Genomic DNA, 18355 nt, shown 5'->3' with positions numbered 1-18355 from the left:
AAATTAATTGGCCAGGGCGCCTGGGTGGCTCAGTTGGTTAAGCGACTGCCTTCGGCTCAGGTCATGATCCTGGAGTCCCGGGATCGAGTCCTGCATCGGGCTCCCTGCTCGGCGGGGAGTCTGCTTCTCCCTCTGACTCTCCCCCCTCTCATGCTCTCTCTCTCTATCTCATTGTCTCTCTCAAATAAATAAATTAAAAAAAAAATTAATTGGCCATAAATATACAGGTTTATTTCTGGATGGTGCATTCTAGTCCATTGATCTTTATGTCTATCCTATTCTAGTACCACACTGTCCTGATTACTTTGTTTCTTTGAAATATTTTTGTCATGAAATGCATATTCTGAAAATGCAAAATTATGTAGCACTTCTGTGTTATTAGAATAACTGTCAAGTTATGTGCTCAATTTTCAAATTAGACTCTTTACTCCCACCTAGTAATAGAAAAAGCATTTGCAAACATATTATTTCTAATATATATTAATAAGATTTGGCATTTTAAGAAAAATATTCTTTTTTTTTTTTTTTTTTTTTTGCTGTAGCAGTTTGATTTAGGTCATCCAATCTTGCTTCTATTTCTAACAAATTCAGGAGAGTTCTCTGGGACTGACCATGATGACATGGGGAAGTGGAGATGTTTACATTTGGAATCCACATCTAACTATATCTGCATGGCAGGGTTTCAGGAGGAGGTTTGCTTTAAAATCTAATGAAAGAGCAAAAGGTGGTTTGGGAAAGGCTCTTGTCTGTCAAGCCCTCACCCAGAGAAGGCGGGCTCTGCCCTTTTAGTTTGCATGATTGACAGCGGAAAGACCTTGAGTCGGGTCAGAAGAAAACAGCCCATGATTGTGTATCTTATTCCGGTCTTTTTAGGCTTGTTAAAGAAAATAAAATAATAATAGCTGAATGCAGTGGCAAACAAAAGGGAGCCATTTCTCACTTGGTAACTGTCAGGGAAACAATAGATGTACCTCGAGATGGTATAAATAATCTGCTGACTCTGCTATGGAAGAAAGCAACCTATAGTCTAAGATGATCATATGTGGTCCTAATAATAGAACATCACTAGATGCAGATCTAGAAGGCTCGTGTTGTACTCAGTTTTTTATATTCAAATCAGGAATTGTATCTCAGTCTGTTAAAATAATTGAGAAGTTCTGAATCTTAGTTAATAGCTAGGATATTCCCCTTAGGGTGTAAGCTCATTCATTCATTCATTCCGTCACCCTCCCCTACTCCCTCCCACGCTGCACTTATTATGGTGCCTTACGTCAAACAGGTTCAGTACAGGAGATATTTGTTAGGAGATGGGGAGAGACGTGGAGAGGAAAGGGGGATGGAGGAAAGGCTGGGCACCAAAACTAGAGCAAAACCATGGATGGGATGAATCAGGAGGGCAATGAAGGGAGAAGGCATCCCTGTCCTGCCCCCCTCCCATTTCAGCGCGTCTTCCTCGTTCCTGCAGTGAAGTGGATGAAGGAACAATGTGGGATCAGGAGATCTACATGCCATTTAGGTCACATGGTTCCTGTGGTACTGAAGATGCTCCTTTTTTTTCCCGAAGATTTATTTGAGAGACAGCACACACACGCACGGAGGGTGGGAGGTGGGGGGCATGTTGCAGAGGGAGAGGGAGAGAGAGAATCTCAAGCAGTCTCTACACCCAGTGGGGAGCCTGATGCGTAGGGCTCGATCTCAGATCTCACCACCCTGAGATCATGACCTGAGCTGAAATCAAGTGTCAGACGCTTAACCAACTGAGCCATCCAGGTGCCCTGAAGATGCTCCTTTTAATAAAACATTCTTATAATTAAATCACAGCTTACTTTATTTAAAAGCATAAAGAATCTGGGGCGCCTGGCTGGCTCAGTCGTTAAGCGTCTGCCTTCGGCTCAGGTCATGATCCCAGGGTCCTGGGATCAAGTCCCACATTGGGCTCCCTACTCAGCGGGGAGCCTGCTTCTCCCTCTCCCTTTGCCTGCCGCTCTGCCTACTTGTGCTCTCTCCCTATCTCTCTGTCAAATAAATAAATAAAATCTTTTAAAAAAAATTTTTAAAAAGCATAAATACTCTTAAATACATCACTTGTTTTATCCCAAATTCAGGTAACAGATACTTGAATTTTAATATTAACTCATAGATTTATTTATCATAATATGAGGAAAAATATGGAAAGAGCAAGTAAATTGATGGGTGTTTGATCAGACATTGACTGTTATGTTAGAAATCATTTTTTATTTATTTGCTACTATTTGTAGTTTTTCCTCGACTTTGCAGCTTGCTTTGCTCAGGAAGGAATAAAAAGCCCAGTGTTTGGCTCGAATTTGCTCGCGTTTTTATAACGAACTGGGCAAGTATCTTTCAGTCTGTATCCATCTGCCTTTTTTTAACCTAATTTTCTTTCTCTTTGGTTACAGGCCAAGAAGGAAGAAAGGACTCTCACCACAACATTTCAAAGGGAGTCCACCACCAGAACATTGATTACTTATTTGGACAAACATTTCTCCAAGGTAAATAGTACTGTTGTACGCGAAGGGGGCCCATCATTAGAATTTGCAGACTGCAGTACTCACACAGCCTTGATTGTTCGGGCTAACAAGCCGAGAGTGCTGCGAGAGAGGGAGGGAGAGAAGAGAGCAGAACAGTGGAGACATCCTGCAGTCTCGCCTCAATGTGTTCCCCGGAGAATGCTGTCAGGATCCGGGAGCTCGCGGAGTCTTACTACAAATGTGTGGGAGAAAGGGAGGAGGGGGAGGCGGTACTTTTTTCTTCGTGTTAATCTCTGTCTGGCATTCATGCAAACAAGAGCCAATGTGGTTTGATTATAAAACTAGCATTTTTGTCTTCTATGGGGAAAGCGTGGTACAGTTCTCCTTATAAGTTACAATAAAATATGTGCTGTATCCATGTCACAAAGGGAAAGAAAACGGAATCATATTTTACACCAGCTAAGTCTTACAGATGTGGAAGATGTTAAAGAAATCCATGTTCTCCTCTCGTGAAAATACCTACTAAGTAAGGCTGTGCTTGGTTGGTGACAAATACTTCATGAAGTTCTTGTTTTGGAAAATCATATCCTTAAAGCCTCTTCGGGGGTGGGGGGGAGGAGAGAGCATCTGTGTGAGAGAGAGAATGTGAATAAGAGAGAGAAGGAGAAAAGGAGAGAGAGACCTTAAAGAGCAGTATCTCAGCATCATACTATATGTTCCAGAGGAGTAACTCCAGGCGCTTTCTTTATGAATCATGAGCTTAGCGAGAATAAAGGCTTAGCAGAAGCAGCTGAATTCATCGTCAGCTTTAGCATTCATGAATTGGCTGCCAATATTTTAACACAAATTGCTGTGTCATTTCTATGAAGTTCCCCTGTTGCTGCTCAGTCTGTAGCCAAAAGCTGTTTTTGCTAAGCCCTGAAATTATAGCTGATAAAATGCTTCCTTCCTTCCTGATAAAGATACGCATGTACAGAACCCACAGAGATGCAAAACTATATGATCCAATTTAAAAGAAAATAAACTTGTCACCTTTCTCAGTTGAGCAGTTAATATATGGCTGACATTGCTCAGTCCTTAGCTTGCTAGAATGCACCTTCAGATGGGCAAGGGGTGAGTAATATGTTCCTCATCAGTACTCATCCTGGTGGTTCTTTTCTGAAGGGGCTGGGTGGGGGAAATGGAGCCTTTACACCAGAGGAGAATTTTGTGATACTATTCATTGTCTGTTCTGACAGAGAAGACATTGTTTGTTCACTGTAATAGGCTTGGCAGGAATCTGTGCTGTGCATACAGAATGGGAAAACGGCAGTGGAGAATCTCAAAATTCGAAGCAATAGATTGGCTTAGAGATTTTTTTAAAAAAAATATATTTTCATAGCTTCTCATTACTGTAGATGCAAGTCATAATTTAGGGAACTAGTTTTGCTTTAAGTGATAGTTTTCTTCACCTTGCATCTTGCATGTATTACATAAAAAAGGCTTTAAGACAGCAGTGTGCCTATCTAAATACCGTAGTAACAAGAATTACAATCATGAAGTTTATAAACACACCAGGCCTGCTTAGGGGTCGCTCCCTGTGCATTAGTATTCACGTCAGTATAGATTCTGGTGATTCACAGAAGCAAGTGTGAGCTGCCTAAGGTAAGAGAGAAAAGACACATTAAATGATGTGCTTGGAGGTGGGCAGTCCACTGCTAGGGACAGTGCGAGAGGGTGCCATGCCCCACACGTCCAGAACTTTAAAGTCAACAACTGTCGAAGTGGAGTCTGAGAGCAGTGTGCAAAGCCTGCCTTGGAAACTGAACTGACAGAGATGTAAAGCAAGACTGGAGCCCAGTGTGTCTGCTTCTTACGGCTCCCCATTCACCCCGCTTCCCGCCAGCACAGGAACTGCGTGATGTGATGGTCCCCAGTGGCCCCAGGTGTCTGGGGACGTCACGTGTGTGCATGTGTGTTTCTCACTAGAGCAGAAAGAGATGTGGTCATGCTGCGGGCTTGTGGGCTGTCGTGTTCACAGAGCACGTGAGCTAGACCAGGGAAGCTGCAAGGGCAGGTGTGCTGGGGCCACTCCCAGCCAAGTTCAAGGGCCCCTCGTCTTTGCGCTCCAAGAGAGGTTTATCCTATTCCCCAGTCTTGGCTTCTTATATCTATAAGAAGAACTCCCTGTATATTTTTATAAGAACAATATCATATAAATTACGACACTTCTAAAATTGCAGCTGTGATAATGGGTCGGGATACAGTCAGTCATTAGATTACTGCAAACCCTTCTTGGCTTTATATGTAACCTATATAAGGACCCGCCTTAGACACCTAAAGCAAATCTTTTACTCTGCTACTTATGACATCGTTCAGGTACATTATCTGCTTAGCTTTTAAATTTCTCAGTCTTTTAAAATGTGGTTGGCAATCTTTTTAAAGATGTGTTTGTATCACCTCTTAAAAATATGTAAAATATATATGTTGGTATTTTCAAGTAAATACCAAAGGAACCAAGTAAAATTAACCAGGATGTCACAAAACTGTTTCCCTTTATTGCTTCAATATATTGTCACATTTATTGTGTCTGTTTTAAAAGTAGATTTTATTTTATCATTTTTAACAACCACGTTAAGGGCTACCAAGGAAGGTGAGGCAGAGGTGGGGCCAGTCCCGACTGCTCCAGTGGGGGCCCCTTTGAAGGCTCTGCCTTGTGTGTGGGGGGGGACACTGAGGAGCCTCAGAAGGCAGTTTGCGGGGTAACTGCTGGTCCGTCTGTGACTTGGCGGCCCTGTCCCCTGTCCTGCCTTCTTGTTCCTATGCTGCTGGAATCCCTGGTAACCACTGTACTGGGGGCCTGATCATCAGCATGCACCAGTGACCCCCGGCTCTGCAGAGCCTGGGCCTCAGCCTGCCAGAAAGCAGTGGGAGCTCGCAGGCTGCGAAGCCTATGCATGCACCTCTCCAGGCGGAATCATCGCCCGGCCTGGCCTCATTCACAGCCTTGTCACTAGGGGACAAGGACTATCCTTGTCTTAAAATGAGGAGTTGCAAAGGGCTTGCTTCACCAGTTACAGCTCATCTTTGTCTGTTGGGAAAGGAAGCTTATACCAGTGGAGGGAAATTGGAGTAAATGCTTAACGACACTATTTTATTTAGCAAACACTTAAACTGCGCTTACTGAGTGGCAAGCAGGAGTCTAAGCACTTTGCAAATATTAACTCATTTAATCCACTGCTCCCATTATTATTATTCCCATTTTACTGAAGCAGAAACGGCAGCTCTGAGAGGGTGAGTAACTTTTCCAGGGACCCACAGGTGGTGAGGGCGAATGGCGTGTGCCCGGGGGCTGTCTGCGCCGGAGTCTAGGCGTTAGGGCTCTGTGCAGCCCATCACAGGTCCCTCCTGTACCAACAGCAGAGTTTGCTCAATGGTCCTGTCCCTTTGGGGTCCGCCATCCCCACAGTGTGTTACATTGCTGGTTTTTGAACTGTACACCTGTGCCTCTTGGCATTTACATCAGGGGAAGAAGAATTTCTAATTTTTGTCCTTCTAGATTCAAAGTGGGTGCAGGTCAGTGCTGTGTGGTCAAGCCAGATTCCAGGCGCCGCATCCCCTGGCTGTCAGGGTGAGTTGTACTCCGCAGCAGGCCTGCAGACGACCTCCCTGGCCGGGCTGGGGGAAAGGCCAAGGGCCACTGCTCGCCCTCTTCCTCAACACCTCTGTCCCCGGCTGTGTCCCGGACCTTTCCATTTGCTCCAGCCCTGAGGCCAGTGGTGCTGGTCTTGCCAATATTGAGAGAAGCCCCTATTCAAGCCCATATGTCAGTAAGATGGCTGTTTGGCCATTCTCCTCTCTGACCTGCTATGAGGATTTAGCTGCCGTTGGGAGGCCTTGCCTTACCCCAGTACTTCTCAGAGAGAGGTGTTAATGGGAGCAGCTCCCTACCGCCGCTGCTGTAAGAGAAAAGAAGAAAGGTTTCATTTATGAGCAGGTATGTTTGAGAGACACGGATTAAATGAAATTAAATTGATGTACGTATTGCAGGTTTCTCAGAATTTTCTTGTGACTCTCCACAACAAGATGTAGAGTGCAGAATTTCCTGCATGTTTTTTTCTCTCAGATGGGGAGAAACGTCTAGCAACACCCCCTTGAGCAGTGCTGCCTTAAGAAAGGGAGAGACAACAGAACATGTCCTAGGAGGTAGTCCTAGAGGAAAGATCAGTCAGCTACATTTGGGATCCCTAAATTCCACCCCGTCTTTAAACCAGTAGGCACTAGGACCTCAGAGCGTCAGATTTCTCATTCGTAAAATATGGAGGATAGAACTGGATTATCTCTGAGCTGTTTTCATCTTTGTAAAAAGCTGGCAATCGCTCCTTTATGTCCTAGCTGGCTCCAGAAGGGCTTTTAAGAATAAGGCACAATATATAACACCTTAAGACAGAGTAAATTAAAAACAGGTGGGGGTAAAATGAGGCATAGGGAATGTAAGGTAGGAAATACAGAGGAAGGAGGGAGGTTAGCATGCAGAATGAATTCTGTGAAATCCTTCATGGTGGATATGAAAGAACCAAGTTTTGCTCAGTGCTTTTTGGTGAACAGTTTGAAGAGAGAACTAGAATCATAGCTTCGTGATTAACGGGTCCTAAGCTAAAAACAAATGTTTCCTGCAGAAACAACTATTCCCAGTTTTGAGACCAAATTTTTCCCACAGTTTTTAAATTCTGTGGCCTTTTGGTCTTTCAGGTAGAAATTTTGGCTCTGTGACAGGCTGGTCCCAAAGAGATTGGACCGTCTATAAATGTGCCTTGTAGGTAGCTGCGGGTACATCGTCCTCATTTATTAAACCAGTACACGCTGTAGACCCGCTCTGCTTTGGTGTGTGTGCAGGTATCTGAGTCTCAGTTTCTGGAGTGTTCCCCAGAGCCTGGAGGGCTGTGTGATGGGAGGCCAACGGCCAGGTTGCTGTGCTGAGTTGGACGGTGTCTAGAGCAGAGCCCGTTTGTGGAACCTCCCTTGTACAGCATCATTACATCCATTCTGTTTTCAGGTTGCCGATCCCCTTGCCCCCCACCCACGTCTGACTTCCTGCCCTTTGTCCTCGCCGCGATCAGGGTCTGTCTGCAGACTCTTATAAGATCAGAGGTGTCCTGGGGGGTTCCATTGCTAGGGTGGTAAAGGTTCAAATCCAAGTCCTCTTTTTAAAGTCTTAGTAAATAGAACTATTACTGAAGTATTTTTGAAAGAAAACGATACTGTTGGAGGACCCCGTAGAGTACAGAAAGCCATTAGTGACAGTCAGATGAACAAGCATGTCCCTCAAATGCTGCAAGCCCATGGCAGCTTTCACTAGTTTTTATATTTAGTCACATATTGTTGCTTTAGCTATACAATGGATAGCTGACTCGTGAGACAAGAAGCATAAGAAGTATCAATGTCGTTCTAAGCTGCCATCATCTGGCCAGAATTCTTATATCCTTACCATAGTGTTGGTGACGTTTTATTTCCTAAACTGGGTAGTAGTTACATGGGTGTTTGTTGTATCCTACTTTCAGTAAATCTTAAATATCTTAATATATTTGATAAGTTTCATATCTGCTTCTTGGAATATCTGTGGTATAAAATTCAATGTTAAAAAAAGTAGTGACAATCATACAATTCAACTTTGTATTTTATCATCCATACCCTTAATATATATGTCCTCACACTCCTGTTGGCAAGCTGACAACACAATCAGATCAGACAAAATATATATTTATTGCAGAGAAATGCTTGCAAACAGCAGCCTAAACCTTTTTATCTTATCTCATTGTTTTATAAGTAAACACAAAAATTATCATAGTTTGAGCATGTTTGTCCAAAATGTTAGAATCCCAAACATTAGCTAATGAAAGCAATTATTATGTTTTGATATTGTAACATATTAAATATAATTTGGAACTTATATTTGAAACTTATATATGAAAATATTTATATATTTGATATATATCTCATATGCCAGTATGTCTTTTCAAAAATTTGTCTGCAGGTCAAGCAATGTATTCTGTAATGAATTTAAAGTTAATTGAATACCACATCACTTGTTAAATAGGAAACACTCAAGGGGCGCCTGGGTGGCTCAGTCAGTTAAGCATCCCACTCTTGGTTTCGGCTCAGGTTATGATCTCAGGATCGTGAGATCGAGCCCCACATCGGGCTCTGTGCTGGGTGTGGAGCCTGCTTAAGATTCTCTCCCTCTCCCTGTGCCCCTCCCAGCCTTAAAAAAAAAAAAAAGGAAACACTCAAAATAGAATTATTAAAGTTTGTATGTAAGTGAGCATGATAATACAAGCTTTAATAATGTGTCTCTTTAAAATCCAATAATTGTACTTAAGTCACCTCTTTCTGGGCGCCTGGGTGGCTCAGTCGGTTAAGCGACTGCCTTTGGCTCAGGTCATGATCCTGGAGTCCCGGGATCGAGTCCCGCATCGGGCTCCCTGCTCAGCGGGGAGTCTGCTTCTCCCTCTGACCCTCCTCCCTCTCGTGGTCTCTGTCTCTCATTCTCTCTCACAAATAAATAAATAAATAAATCTTTAAAGAAAAAAAAAAAGTCACCTCTTTCTTATATACCATAAAACTTTTAATCAAAACACTTCCAACAGAGGTTTGCAAAAATATACCTACACGAGTCAAAACAGGCAAAGACTTGAGTGAAGCCTGGAAAAGACGTTGCAATAATTATTTGTATTCAGTTTAAAGAGAATGTTGCTGTTCTGGAGTAAGTGATTGGTGATGAGATAATACGAGGTATGGTGAGTTGCAGAAAGAAGATTAAAGGCGGACAGTAGAGTGAGTTGATTAGAAGAAGATATTATGAAACCACTGTTGCCCTGCCCCCCTGCCCCTCGCTCCCGCCCCTCCTCCCACTACATCACAGGAGCATCTGCTGGGGTTTCCTGTTCCAGCTCTCTGGGAAAGTCAGCGATTGTCTCCCCCAGTGGGTGCCGACCTCAGATGTGTTACCCAAGCCCCTGCACCACACTGTTGATGTTGTCTTTACTTATCATAAGATACACATTATGTATGTGTACTGTTTCGAAATACCAGCCATAAACAAGTGGCATGTCCCCTATTTATTGTTCTTTTTACAACAAAAGGTAACTTCTTCCTAAGAAGTCCTATTTTTTTTAATCGGGTTACATCTCTTAGAGTTTCATTTCCTTGTGTCCTAGGACATTGGAGCATTATTTGTGCTGTCTTGTTAGGTGAGCTTCCTAGTTTTCATGTTCTGACTTCACTATTAGCTTGTTTTTATTACAGTAAATAAATTTTACATCTATTACATTCAAATGCAGCTAATGAATTTCAAAATGATTTCAATCAGCGTCATTTTCCAACAATCTTAATGTTGCTTGACTATTCTAATTGTTAATTTAAAAATCCAACTGTCATCGGAGTAACTACTCTTTAATAAAACTCGATAAAAGTCCAAAGAAGAATTTCAGTGGACTTGACCTAAGGAAAAAGAAATATACATAAGTGAAATATCTTCTGCATTTAATTAATTGGTATAAGCTACAGTATTTCTCTGTGAGTTGTAACTGGCTTTCATTTTCAAACTTTAGAAGAATGAGTCATTTGTACTAGGAAGTAGATGCTAAAGAACTATGTTTGGCAACTTGGAGAACATTTTTAGCATTTGAATTTCCCTATTTATAGTACAGCATCAGGCAGAGTAAAATGTTTGGCATTTCTATAAGGGATGCAAACTCTTTAACATTCTCTGTTGTGATCTAACAATTCATTTCAGAGTAAGATGAATCAGTCTTGTTTGGAAAATGTTTTATACAAATATTGGCAAGGAAACTGTAACTGCATTTCTGTGGATTTTAAAAATGCAAACTCCCCTAAAGTAAATGATGACAAATTTCACAATATTACTGCTTTCTTCTGCATTACGATAGTTCTGTGTGAACTGCCTTTTATTACTTTAAATTCTCACACTACTCTGCCCCATTCCTTGCTTTTTAGATTTTGCTAACCCATGTTGAAATCAGAGACCATGTTTCTAGGTCCCTCCAAATGTCAAGTTCTTTTTAATCTACTTTCTACTCTCCACAGTGTTTTTCTCATAATTAAAACTCTAGGTTACTTTATTAACATATGGCCTTTTCTTTTACGTTAGACAATATGAGAACAGTAATTTGTAGAGTTTTGCACTTGAAGTGGCTGAATAGAAACATATTCTCTCTTTCACACCACACAAACACACACATACCAGAGTGTTGAACTAATAAAATATAATGCAAACTAAATGTAATGTGTTATCCTGCATGAGATAACAAAAAAGGGACATTAGTGAAAACTAACAAAATCTGAATAATGTATGGACGTTACTTAATAATAATCTACCAGTATTGGTTCATTACTTGTACAAATGTACCATGTTAATGTACAAAGTTAATAGTAGATTAGAAAAATTACAATAACTGTATTTATGGCTAATGTATTAAATGGTAGAGTTGACTGCAGTCTGTTTTGTGATAAGAATAATTAGGGTACAAAGTGATAACCAGTTCCCTTTCTGCCAAGGTCCTCTTTGAACATAACCGTCTGTAGCAGAGGTTGGCAAAATCTGGGGCCAAATCCAGCCAGCCACCATTTGTGTGGGGCTTGAGCACGCTCTGCAGTGATCTTGCCTGTGCCCATTTCCAGAAAGCTGAGAGGGTGCAGGCTCAGGCTTCCTGGACTCGGTTCCCAGCCATTTGGTTAGGGGTTTTGCTTGACTTGTTTAACCTCTCCGGACCTCATTTTCCATTTCTAGGAAATCAGAGGGTCAAATCAGATTGTTCTCTTGGGGAATTTGTGGCTTAGAGAATTCTGACTCTGAATGTGTGCTGGAGGTCTGTTTGTGATTGTAGCTTTGGAATCCATTGAGGATGAAATTTTGGCACTAAGCCAGTTTGCATGCATTATTATAGTTTATAACATAAGATTAATATTCATCATTTTCCAGCACTTTGAACTTTGCCAAAAAAGAAATAGTCCCTGAAAATAATACTGTTGCCACGTGAGGGTCACTTACGCATTAGGAAGACAAGATCACAGTTTCTTAATATACCCACATTAAATCTGAACTAAAAATCATATTAAAATATTAAATTATACCTTAATTTGTGATGAAGTATACAAAAGTACATATAAGGTATGTTTTCAAACAAAAATTTTAGGTTAATGTGCTTTTGGATCATACACTTAAATGATTAAGTTTGAATTGACTATTTAATATAATTTATAGTGTTATGTGGTATTCTAGTTTATGATAATAAAATTTTGAATACCTAATTATTCTCAAACCCTTTACAGACATTTAAGATCCTGCCAAGTGTCCATATTATGCTTGTTGAGTTAATCATTAGGAAGTTACTCATCTGACAATTATTTCTTAATTCCTTTTGAGCCAGTCATTGTCCATAATAAGAAATTAGTTTCTAGCTCTAGTATTTTAGTGCTGTGTTTTGATTAGAGGCATATAAAAAAAGAAAGTTTACTTAGGTCTGCCTTGAAAGTTAAATCGAATAATAACCACTTCACTGGTGGAAGTACTCTCGGGAAGGGTTGAAGAGTGATTCTCAACTTTGTTCAATAAAATCACTCAAGGGGCTTTTAAAAGTCCCCATGTGCAACTTGTAACCCAAACTATTCAAACCAATCTCTGGAGGCATTATTTTAAAATTTCCCAAGTGCCTCCAATATGCAGCACAAGTTGAGAACTCCTAGCCTTAAGGAAGAGTGGGGGACGCCTCTTGCAATGAGCTTTGTACAGCAGAACTCTCCCGCCCTTGGAAATTGGGTGACTTGAGTAGCTCTGGGTCATTTAAAGAATGAACAGTAGTCCTCCCTTGTCCACAGGGGACACATTCCAAGCCCCCCATGGATGTCTGAACCCACAGATAGTACCGAACCCTGTTTGTACCGTGTTTTTCCTATACATACATCCCTACGATAAAGCTTAATTAGTCAATTAGGCACAGTAAGAGATTAACAATGATAACTAATAATAAACAGAACGATTAAAACAGCATATTATAATGAAAGTCATCTGAATGTGGTCTCTCTCGGAATACCTTATTGGACTGCACTTGCCCTCCTGGTGATGATGTGTGAGGAGAGAATGCCCGCGTGATGTGGTGAAGGGCAGGGAACTACAGAAGCATCATGATATAACATCAGTGACATCATGATGTCACTGACTTTGTGACAGCACATCAGGGGGTCATCCGCTTCTGGAACACAGATGGCTGCGGATAACTGAGACCGAAAAAGCCATACTATGGATGGGAGGTGGGGGATAACTGTATACTTCCAAAGAGAGAGAAGCTTGCCAGTATTAGAGAACAAAAGCATGTCCCTTGCCCCAAATCTCTCACAGATACCAGGAGAGTCTGCCCTGATTTTGAAATTGCATGCCTCGATGCTACCGTGTTTGCTTTGGCTCTTGTTTTGTGTGGCATTTTAGTTCACATACAAGATCAGTGAGAGCTAGCATTTAGTGAGTATATCCGGTGAGTTTCAGGCCCTGTGCTAAGCATCATTCTGTCTCACAGCCAGGAAAGAAGGAAGTTATTCACCTCAAAATAAAAATAAAAAGTCAGAGTTTTGTTCTGTCAGAGAAATCTTATCTCAGTGTAATTGGATATTTGATCATTTATTCATCTGTTCAAAGAACATTTATTGAATATATGGGCTGTTCCAAAAATAAGTTTTTAAAGTACTTGAAAGTAAAGCTTAGTGGCTTAAATATGACTATTTATGAGTTCTGCAGTTGGTAGTTCAGGCTGGACTTAGTTGGGCAATTCCTCCGGTCTCAACCAGGCTCCCACACACAACAATGCTTAGTTATGGTCTGGCTTTGCTCATCTTAGCTGGGCTTTCACATGTCTGGGGTGTGGGCTGGGACAACCTGGCTGGTCAAACTCTGGTCCCTGTGATCTGTCATCCTTCAGCAGGGCTAGCCTGGTCTTCTTCACATGAGGGAGCTAGGGTTACATAGAGAATGAATGCAGGTATATAAGGTACCGTAGGCCTGATCTCAGAACTGTCACACTGTCATGTCTGCCACGCTTGTTGGCCAAAGTAAGTCACAAGTCCAGTCTAGATCCAGGAGCTAGGGAAATAGACTTTATCTCTTGATGGATGATACCAAAAAGTCCTGTTACAAAGGGTGAGGATAAAAGAAAGAGGGAGAGTAATTGTGGTTATTTTTGCAATCAACCACAGGTGGACACTCTAATTCTGTCTTGGGACATTAAGGGAGGTTTCGGGGAGATGGTTTGAGCAGGTTCACGCCTGGAAAACAAATGATGCATTTGAGGTGAAAGCAATAGCATGAGCAAACCTGTCAAATTGCAATTTCCTTGGTGAAAAAAAAACAAAAAACAAAACATAGATTGTAAAATTTCCCAAATGTAGGAAATATGTCCAGCCCAACACAGAGCATGGAGAAGGCACTCAGCATATACTTTTTCATTTACATTTATATCATTTACATAAAATAAAGCACAGTAATGGGTGGCCCATAAGACAGATGTAATAACGTGAGAGCTTTACAATTTACCATCTGAGTGACCTTAGACAAGTTACTGACTTCCATAGCTCTCTTTAGTACAGTGAAAAGAGTAATGCTTTTTGTATCAGTTAGTTTTTGCTGTGTAACAAACCACCCCGCAATTTACTGGCTTAAAACCACAGCCGTTTACTTGGCTCCTGATTCTGTGGGTTTATAGTTTGAGCTGGCCCAGTATAGCAGTTCTTCTGGCTTCACTTGGGCTCATATATGTGTCTGCAGTCAGCTTTCAGTCAGCTAGGTGTCTGCACCTAGCTGGAGTGCAGTGAGGATGTCTGGTCCACATGCCACTCATCCAGCAGGCTAGTCTGGGCTATTCACACAGAGGATCCCACAGAGGATCCCCAGGGTTCCAAGAGTGAGCGCAGAAGCATGCAAACCTTATGGTCTAGGTTCACAATTGACACACCGTTGCTTCCCCTGCATTTCATTAGACAAGGTGAGTCACAAGGGGGGGCGAGAGTTAAGGGTAGAGACATAGGCAACATTTTTTACTGAAAGGACCTATAAAGTCATATTGCAAACAGTGAGGACGCAGGGAAGAGAAGAATTAACCATTTATACAATCTCCTACAGCTACCTATGGTTCACAACAATCCTATGAAGAATAAGTTAAATGTAACTTGATTTTTCTAGGTGAGGCTCCAAGTTAAAAAGCATCTGGCAAATGGTAGATGTTCAATAAAAAGAAGCTATTAACTTTTTCTTACATGTATTAGAAATCAGATTTTCAGCCAGATTCTTTTAATTGCCTATTTTAAAGAGTGTTAGGTGAGCCTCCAAATGGTCTTCACAAAGGTTAAATAAATGTTACGCTTTCTTTCTCTGTTGCACCAAGATAATACAAGTAGGGAAAAGCTCATTGCCTGTGAGTGTGTGTGTATCTTGGCATAGAATTCAGGTGTCATCATCTGATGAGGTTGACAGACCAGCAGTGGAACCAGGCATCTTCACAGCTGCCCAGGAGAAAGGCATGCTTAATGCGAAGGGTCAACTCAAGAAAAAAATTAGAGACAGTAAAGCATAATATTTCAACTCAAAAAATATTAAAGGCCCTTTTAATGGGTTAGAATTCATTTTTAAACCTATGCAAAGAATGAAAACCTTAATAAATCTTTATTGATTTTTTTCATTGTTGTGTTATAAGTATTTTCACAAAACCAGCTAAGCCCCATATAGTTCCAGATTGATCCATAAACTACTCTTGGATCCTATAAATTGGATTCAATGGAGATTTATTTATCTGACAGCTAGAATATTTCTAATCAGTGATGTGAACTGGGTCAAAAAAAAAAGTCTATCTTCTTTAAAATAAATAGAACATCAAAGGTTATTCAAGGATGTGTAGTATAGAAAAATGGCACGTGTTCATGAGGATGGTGTCTGTCTGCTTTTTTACAACTGCAGTACTTTGAAGCTCCTTAAAGGGATCTCAGATGATCATTGGGCTCTGCATCCCAAATCCAGCCTGCGTTCCCAGCCCTCTACCACCAGAAGCCCCATAGCCCTCAAAGGGCTCTGTCTACCTGCTGACACTGGTTTCCAGGGGCTCACCTTCCATCATACTGCAGTTCCTTTTATGATTTTAGAAAGTCCTTGAGGTGGAGTGATTAAGATTTGTGGCTCTCCTCCTCTCTCTCACTTTCTTCCTCTCTGAGTGATGGGGGTGGGAGATAGCTACTGAAACTCCGTAAGCCTCAGTTGCTTATTTTGCCAATAATGATTGTACAGACACTTATGTTTACATGGTAGTTCCATCATATTTATAGACATCAGGTTATTAGCAACATAAATGTCGAATCCCAGAAATTTAGGTCATCAGAAAGAAAAAGAGAATATAAGTTAAAATGTTCAAGAGAGCCCAACACAACCAGGTTTGCTGATGGCCTTGCTTCTGCTTTGAAAGCCTGCCAGTGACAGCCTGAATCACCACCCGGTCTCACTCTGAAACATGGGAGTATAGGCCACACTTTCCATAAAGGCTTCAGTGCCCTCGCCATAAGAGTAAACAGTTCATTTGAACACTTGGTGTTTGTTTTTCAAGTAATGTTTTATGGGCCATGTAATAAAGTACCTTACCTGGTCCCGAGCATATGGTAATAAGTATTCATGGATGTGATGTGTCTGTCTGTGCATGCCTGAGAATGATTTCTGCTTTATGAAATTCATGTTGGCAAGGACAGTGGTTTATGTTGATACTAATAGACCATCTGGGCTTGCTATTCTAAATGTGAAGGCTCTGTTTATACATAATATCTTTAAGGGGAATTCCATATTTTTTGACATTTGCTTGCCAAACTCGAAGTTGTATATGGGTTTCTGAACCCAGATGAGAGAATTTTACTCTTGCAATTCCGGCAAATCTCTTAAATTACTGCAATGATTTTTTATAAATAAAAATTAAATGCAAATGTGCTGTGCTCAATCTCAAAGATCCCTGGACATCGAAAGGTTTTTAGTATGGTTACTATAAAGAATTTACTGTATAGTAAACATTTTACATTAAGCACATGCCTTGAATGCTATTAGAAATCCTAGTCACATGAAAGCCATTGACAGATTCAGTAAGCATAATTGATTTTATTCTTCAGATTTTAGATGATTAGGAAAACATAAATACTAGTTCGACCTCATACCTCTGTAGTATTCATGCAAGTCCTCACAGGCTGACACAGTGATGGACCAATCTTCTTCTGCCTTTTAAGACCATGGGACTTTATCCCTTTTAGAGGATGCCACACCTTTTAGAAGAATGGTAACCAACACCCAACATGGCGGGGCTGCAGTCCCCACTCTGCTCTGTTATTCCCCAACCATCAAGTTGAATGTTAACCACCACTTCTTAATACTTTTGTGCTGTGGCTTTCTTAAGGTAGAGTTAAAAAGAAAGCAAAAGATAGAATGAACAGGTTGTGTCTTTAGAGAAAAACGAGAAACATGTTTCTTTGAGAAAGAGAAACTGTGTCCTTGTGGTTAATATCCACCTGACCTGCCTCAGTGTTGGCAGTACGTGCCAGGCCCCTGTGGCATCGGAGTTGGTGGCTGGCGGCAGCTGTGTGCTCTTTGCTTTCCTGGCTTGTTGAGGAGAACTTCACTTCGTACGAGATCACAATTGTTTAACACCATGTATGATGAGGAAAGAATATAGGACCTAGAATGGAAGGCGGGGATGGCTCTGCTATTTCCTGGTTAGGTTGGGTCTTGGCCAGCCTCTTAATCTCTCTGGTCTGTTTCCTCATCTTAAAACAACAACAATGATTTTAAAAAAAAGGAAAGAAAAAGAAAAAAGAACGCTGCCTTAAATTTCTCACAAGACTGTTGAGCTACTCAAAAAGTAAAATCTGTGAAAATATTTGATACACAAAAATAATGTGATAACAATAGGTACTCTGAACCTGAGGGGTGAGGAAAGATGAAGGCTGTTGGGTCTTTGTAGATGAGGAAAGGACTCGGGTTGAGAAACTCCACCTGGAGCATGGGGAGACTTACCGCTGGAGCAGGATTTCGCCTGTGCCTGTCAGACACCTGACCCCACGTCCATTCCGTGTGTTATGAATAATGTTGTGATTCTCGCCTTGTTCCTGCCATCCGCCGAAACGAGTGCTAAGTCAGACTGACATCATAGGCCTTTGGGTGCAAAAGATGCCAGGAAGAAAACATGATGAAAGTAAGGAAGAGGGCCTAAGACTGAACCTCAGAGGAGAAGAATTACAGTATCACACAACCAGGGAGAGGAGCGAGGCTCTGGGAGCGTCTGCTCAATGTGTGGTTGGCACCACGGTTCGTCATTTTCATTTCCGTACACATGAGACCATGGCATTTCAGTTGACACATGGATGAGAGTCATTATGGATAGTTATACAAGGTGCACACGTAAAATGTGTTCTTCCTTTTTTACACAGACAGACACATATATAGACTTAATCACAAACCTCACAGTCTCATGAGTGTGAATTAACTGACCTGGGTAGACAAAATCCTTGATTGTTATTTGATCACTTCAGTGATAGATGTAAAAAAAAAAAAAAAGGAATAAAGGCCTGACAGTTACATCTAGAGGCTTAATCAGTTCCGATTCATATTTTTGGCAAGAAGACTTCATAGTTAGTGCCTTGTCTTGCACCACAGAACCCAGTGTCTGATTGTACCTCTTTTCATGACATTAAGATTAATCACTGGGTTCAGGTGTAATCATCCTGACTCACTACAGAGTTTCCCCTCAGCCCCAACCTTACAGTTTGAACAGTCTTTGGATGATCATTGCTGAGAAATAATG

The 18355-nt window shown here is 41.3% G+C and overlaps 1 protein-coding gene across 2 annotated transcripts in view; it reads left to right on the top strand.

Annotated features, from left to right (window-relative positions):
* The window catches only part of PAG1 (phosphoprotein membrane anchor with glycosphingolipid microdomains 1), a 139106-nt gene that overhangs the window by 85053 nt on the left and 35698 nt on the right, over nt 1-18355 (top strand). For both annotated transcript variants that reach the window (XM_035011421.1, XM_035011422.1), the window contains exon 3: nt 2418-2510. The gene's annotated coding sequence lies outside the window, so the exon portion shown is untranslated. The remainder of the gene's footprint in view (nt 1-2417; nt 2511-18355) is intronic.

This window comes from Mirounga leonina, unplaced genomic scaffold (assembly GCF_011800145.1).
Source record: "Mirounga leonina isolate KUSES-001 unplaced genomic scaffold, KU_Mleo_1.0 Mir_165, whole genome shotgun sequence".
Lineage (NCBI taxonomy): Eukaryota > Metazoa > Chordata > Mammalia > Carnivora > Phocidae > Mirounga > Mirounga leonina.
Note: the sequence above shows the minus strand (reverse complement) of the source record. Positions and strands in the feature narration are given on the sequence as shown.